Source organism: Penaeus monodon, chromosome 36, assembly GCF_015228065.2.
Source record: "Penaeus monodon isolate SGIC_2016 chromosome 36, NSTDA_Pmon_1, whole genome shotgun sequence".
NCBI lineage: Eukaryota > Metazoa > Arthropoda > Malacostraca > Decapoda > Penaeidae > Penaeus > Penaeus monodon.
In genome coordinates, this window is record NC_051421.1 from 15,481,182 (window position 1) to 15,488,878 (window position 7,697).

General features: G+C 23.8%; 1 pseudogene; it reads left to right on the top strand.

The window, feature by feature from the left end:
- Positions 1-7,410, top strand: part of LOC119595784 — a 12,088-nt pseudogene extending 4,678 nt beyond the window's left edge.
- The last annotated feature ends 287 nt before the right edge of the window (positions 7,411-7,697 follow it).

Here is a 7,697-nt window from a genome sequence, read left to right on the forward strand (position 1 = left end):
TCATATTATATATATATATATATATATATATATCCATCTACATATATATACTATTATATATATATCTATATCTATACATCTATCTATATATATATAGATCTATACATATACCTATATATATATATAGATATATATCTGATTTATATATAATATCTATATATATATCTCATATATATATATATCTTGAATATATATAATCTATATTTATATATATATATCATAATATATATCTCTCTATATATTCATTCTTATATATATATCATATATAATCTCTATATATATACCATATATCTAATACTCTATACATATATATACATATATTATCCGTCACATCATATCTAATCTATATACGTACATCTATATAATCATCATTATCCTATCATCATCCATCATCTACTATCTATACATCTATATCGTATTATATACTAATCTATCCGTATCTATATACATATAGTTATGCGTATATATCTATACATATATTGCGTATATAATATACATATATATGCGTATATATATATACATATATGCGTATAATATCTATACCTATTATGCGTATTATATATACATATATATGCTATATGATTATCCATTTATGCTTATATAGTATATACATATATATGCGTTTATATATATATACACATAAAATGCGTATATATATACATATATATATGTATATATATACATATATATGCGTATATATATACATATATATATGTATATATATACATATATATTCCGTGGAAAGGAACTGGGGACCCTACCACGTACTCACTCCAAGAGCATCACAACATGAAAACTACAATTAGTATCATGCTGTTAACCCAGGGCGGCTCAGACATGAACCTACCGTTAAAAGAAGAATACATATATATATACGTATATATATACATATATATATACGTATATATATACATATATATACACGTATATATATACATATATATACGTATATATATACATATATAATACGTATATAATACCATATATATATAATTATATATATACATATCTAGATACGTATATATATACATATATATATACTATATATATACATATATATACTATATACATATAATACCAATATCTAATATACGGTGTTTTTTTTAAAAAAAACAAAAAAAAATATATACATATATATCATAAATTGTATATATATGTAATATTGTATATATGTAATATTATATATAAATCATATATATAGATATATATAATATATTATTATAAATATATAATAATATATATATATTTTATATATTATATTTATAGTATATGTATATTTTTATATATATATTTATATAGATATATTTTATCAACTAATATATTTACATATATATATTTATTTATAAATATGTTATATATCTATCATATTTATATCTATCTGTTTCACTCTATCTATACTATATATATATCACTATATATATCATATATAATATTCTATATATTTATAATATATATATTATATTTCTCATCATCTCGCTACTCTTTCTCTTCTATATATCTTTACTATCTCTATCTAATATATTTATCTCTCTCTATTACTTTTATCATCTAGATTTCTATATCTATATATTCATTTCTATATATATAGTATATATAATATCTCTCTATATCTATATCTATATCTATATCTCTATATATATTTTTTTTTTTTTTTTTTTTTTTTTTTTTTTTTTTTTTTTTTTTATCATATATATCTATACATCTCTATATATCTTATATTTATAATATATATCTATCTTTATCTACTATAATATCATTTATATATCTATATATATCTATATAGTATCTCTCTATACTATTTCCTCTCATCATGTCTAATAATATAGTATCATATATATATATATTTTTTTTTTTTTACTATATCTATTATCTATATACATCATAATTTCTATCTACTATATAAATATCTCATAATCTATTAATATATATGTTTATGTATATATATATCTCTGTATTCTTCTTTTAACGGTATGTTTCATGTCTGAGCCGGCCGTGGTCACAAGCTGATACTTAGTTTTTTTTTTTTTCATGTTGTGGAGATGGCTCTTGGAGTGGTACATGGTAGGGTCCCCAGGTTTCCTTTCCACGTAGAGTGCCGGTGTTACCCCTTTAGGTAATCATTTCTCCTTTCTTTTATCCGGGCTTGGGACCAGCACTGACCTTGGGCTGGCTTGCCCGCACAGGTGGCTAGGGTAGGTGCAATTGAGGTGAAGTTCCTTGCCCCAAGGCAACAACAATACGCGCCGCCGGTAACCTATCGAACCCCTGAACTCAGATTGCCATCCGCGGCCTTATATATATATGGTAATAATATATGTATAGTATATATATATATATATATTATAATATAATAATATATATGTATATGTATTGTATTATGTATATTTATGTGTATATATATTATAGGTATATATATACATATATATATATATATTATATATATATATGTATATATATATATATATATACTATATATATATTACCATGTATGTCATGTTACTTTTATGTCTATATAAATGTATACTTTAATATCTATATTTTATATTTAATATTTATAATTTTTGTATATTTAATAATTTATGTATATTATATATATATATATATATGTCATATATATATGTATATTATATATAATGTATATATCTCGTATGTATATAGATATGTATATATATATATGTAATATATATATGTATTATATATATATATATCATATCTATACATATATATATCCATATACTATCTAATATATACATATACATTCTATATATACATCTACATATATATATTTACATTATACATATATATATAATAGACTATACATATACTTATATATATACATATACAATATATATATACATATACATTATATATATTATATATATATATATATATATATCTCTAGTATATTAATTATATACGTGGTTTATATATATATAATATATATATAAGATATATATGTATGTATTTATATGTATTTATATGTATATCTATATATATATATATATACATATATATATATATATATATATAATATATATATAAATATATATATTATATCTATATTCTATATATATATATATACCATACATTATATATATATGTATATATATGTCTTATAAATGTATATATATATATATATATATATATATTAATAATATATATATAATATATGTATGTATATGTATGTGTAATCATATTCTATATATATATAATAATATAATATATTTGTACATGTATATTATATTTATACATATCTCTATATATATCCATATACATATATATATACATATACATATATGTTACATGTCATATATATACTAAACATATATTTATATACATATACATATATAATATACATATACATTATTATATATAATGTATATGTAATATATATTATATATATATATTATATATATTGTATTAAAGATATATATATATATATATATATATACTATTATATAGGTATATATATATATATGTAATATGTACTATATATATACTATATCTATATCTATATACATACTAGATATTATATATATAATATATATATACATATATATATATACTATATATCTATATATATATATACTATTAGATTATATTATATATATATATATATATAATATAATATATATGTATGTATAATATATATATATATATTATATATATATATAGATATATATGTAAATGTATATGTCTATCTAATATATAAGAAAATAATATATCTAATATCATATAGTATTATGAGATATAATATATGTATGTACTATGTATGTTGTATATATATATAATATATATATCTATCTATATTATATATATATATTTGGATGTATATGTATATGTATGTCTATTTTCTATATATATATATCAATATATATATATTTTGTATGTATAATGTATATTTATGTAATATGTCATATATAATAATAGAGATATTATATCTGTATGTATATGTATATATGGTATGTATATGTATATTTATATGTATCTGTTATATATATAATGTATAGCTATATATGTATAAATGTATATGTATATATATATATATGTATCTATATATATATATATCTATTATGTGTATGTATGTGTATATTATATATATATATATATATTATATAATATCTATGTTATCTAGTATATGTATATATAGATATTATATACATATATACATATACATAATACATTTTTTTGGCTGGTGATTAATTATTCACTGATATGCAAATAAGTATTATTTGCGATATCAGTGTTTTTATTCCATTTCTGTTTTTTTTCTCATGATTATGTGGTTTAATGGCATATACAGTATATCTATTTTTTGTTCTTGATTACAGCAATAATGAAGGTATTGGACTTGAAAACTGATTTTTTTTTTTTACAGCAAACAGTGGAAAAAAGTATTATTTGTGCCATATGCACTACGCACTAATGGACAAAACTACACAGAGACAGCTCGCAAAAAATTCCGGCATGGGGTATGTTTTATGTCCCACCTTTAGTATATCCCTTACTTCATTTTATATAACCTCTGCATGGCAATATTTCTTTCTAAGTTCATCTCCAGTTGTATGATCTTAACCTCATTCCTTCTGCATGCTTTGAACCGATGGTATACACACTAACTCCTGGAGATCCTGTAGCGGCTGTGATGATGTCCGAAGCTTATTTTCATTGGTGTATGGTGGAGGGAACCACTTTTCATTCTAAAAGGACTTCTATGTCACAAATTGATTGAACCTATTAGGAAAAGGGTTCTATCCTACAGGTACATATTTTTTCTCCTGTTTCTGAATGCTCTAATTCCAACTACAGTGTTTGTTTTTTTTTTTTTTTCTCAGTAAAGTGAACACAAATGTCAGAGATAAGTGTTGGATTATGGTAATATTTTGTTACACAACACTTTTGATGAGAAAAGAAATGTAGCAGGCATGAAGTATTTATGTACCCTATTGTTTTAATTTTTAACTGATATGTATTGCCTTGTGTTTTTTTGATATTTAAAATTGATTGCTGTGCTGTTTTCCAGATCTTTAGCATTCTTGATTACATTGATAAATTCTTTACACAAGCAATATTGGGAGATAAGTAACTGCCCATAAATCATACAATTATATTCTAATTAGTGGTATTTGAGCATTGTTCACCTTATAAGCATGTGCCTTGGGAACCCAAGCAGCATTAGGTATTTGAAAATGTACTTCCAATATTTCAACTGAGTCATAATATCAGTGCCCTGATTTTTGACAATTCTGTCCTGTATGTTTTTCTGTGGCTAATTGAATTTTCATTAGTCAGTGGGTTCAGGTTTATTTATTCATACATTATCTCCGATTTATATTTTATAATTCCTTATTTTTAGTAAGCTACAACTAAATAGCTCGATTTACTTGTTATAAGATAAGAAAATTAATGTTTTCTTCTAGTTTTAAATGTTTCTACAAACTGCCTTTGGTGTTTATTTCTAATAGTTCCATATGTGGATGTACATTTGCAACATATCTTTTCTATAATTTTTACATTCATGAAATATAATCACATTAAGGTTTTTCTGCGCAGAGTTTAAGAAATAAAAGATAGTGAAAATATTCAATTCATTTCAAACTTCCAGGATGGAGTTCCATACATGGCAGCATTGCCGGTACGACTGTGGTCAACGGTGCGCATAACAGCTACAAACGACATGCCCATCTCTTCCCATCCCACCAAGTTTTTGACGCTCTTGCCTGGTGCCCTTCAATATCAATCCTCATTACATAGATGCCAACCTGGTAGTACTCATATGGGGGTTAAGAATCAAATTTAAATTAGGAAAGTTTTTTTTTTTTTTTTTTTTTTTTTTTTTTTTTTTTTTTTTTTTTTTTTTTTTTTTTTTTTTTAGAAAATACAAAGTAGTAATAATATGTATACAATAACCACAAAAAGTTTGAAGACCCTGTGGCCTTCCATTGATTAAGTTGGATTGCCAAGTTTCTACATTTACTAGCTTTCCTGATGCTCAGATTTCCTTATATTGGTGCTAGTCAATTTTCCTTGATGTTCCCATGAAGAGAAACTGAAATGCAGTGATTATGCATGGAGCATAATATAAAGAGAATGCACGGATGATATTCTCAGGAAAAGTTGGGAAGTATATATATATATATATATATATATATATATATATATATAGATATATATATATATATTAATATATATATATATATATATATATATAAAAATTTTAAAAAATTATATATCTGGATTATCTTTGAGCATTTGGTCATGAGGCAAAAAATGATGTGGAAAGTTGGCATATGTGCAACTCTTCTGTGAAAGACTAAAGATTCCTCAGACTTGCTATTATTACTCTAATAAATACCATTTGTGATAATTGCATTTGAAAATATTAAAAAAAAATTAATAATCAAATTTGTGAGTTTAAAAAGAGTATGAAGAAGAGGACTGTTGAAAAATACTATTAAGAAAATCGTAGGGCGACTATGAAATTAAACGTCTTACAGGAAACACGTGAGGAAAGGATAAACCAGTACCACGATATTCCTGGGACACCTCCCGTACTTGGACTTCGTGAAGGAGCTCTCCTGAAAGTGACGGGAGATTTGGCTGTTCTCATGGGTCTGCATCCGGCCCGACTCTTTAGGCCGTAAGTCTAGTGTATCTATCTACAATGTTGGTATGCATATGTGTAGCACCATGAGAAAAAAAAAGTTGTTTGTTTTATATAGGTAGATATATACATAGAGAAAAGATAGATAGGTAAAGAGATAGGTAAATTGATAGATATAGATGTATGTATTATTTTTATCTATAAATTGACTTTAATACAAGACTTTTAAATGCAAGTATCTGCAAACATATTTATTTGTTTATGAATATTTGTGGTATCCCAAAAATCTTTGGCATTGCTGGAAATTGAAATGATTATGAAAAAAAGTAAGACCCTCAACCTCAACAGACTGCCAATTTCCAAAATTAGTAATGAACAATTTCACAGTGACATTTTTTTTTTTTGGCTTTTCAGAGCAAAGCAACCAGAGGAATTCCCTGTTGGCACAGACTTCTCATTCCTGTTGAAGTGAAGTTTGAGTTATTAATCAAGTATATTTGAATAAAATGCATGTGGTTTCTACAGTTAATGTCAGTCAGGGATCTGGTTGTCACAAAACACGAAAATCAAGGGCAGCTTTGTCTTCATGAATTATAATATTTGCAGGGTTTACAAGCATGAGTAATTCCAGTACTGCACAGGTTATTGGAAGTGAGTATGTTAAGGGGTGCTACAATACCATAGGTTTGTGGTCTACACAAAAGACACTACTTATTTGTTGTGATTTTTAACAATAATTCCATGTGTTTGTTATCAGTTTGTAAGAAATTATATTTTATGCCTAATAAAGGAAAAAAGAACATTGGTAAATCACTTTTATTACTTACATGAACTGTATTATTTTTATTTAATGATTTTTGGGGTAATTTAGGTATTGGATAAAGGTTCTTTTTTCTGAAACTCATTATTTGGTAATTTTCTTTTGTAAAAGCATATTTTTCACTAATTAAAATTATCGTTGTTATTGAAAGAAAACAAAGGAAATGAAACTTACTGAGTCAAACAAAACTTAGTCGTGGAGTCAACTATCACGAAATACCCCCCTCTCCTAATCCCTTGCTTCTTGTTTTCGTGGGGGAGGGGGGGGGCTTAG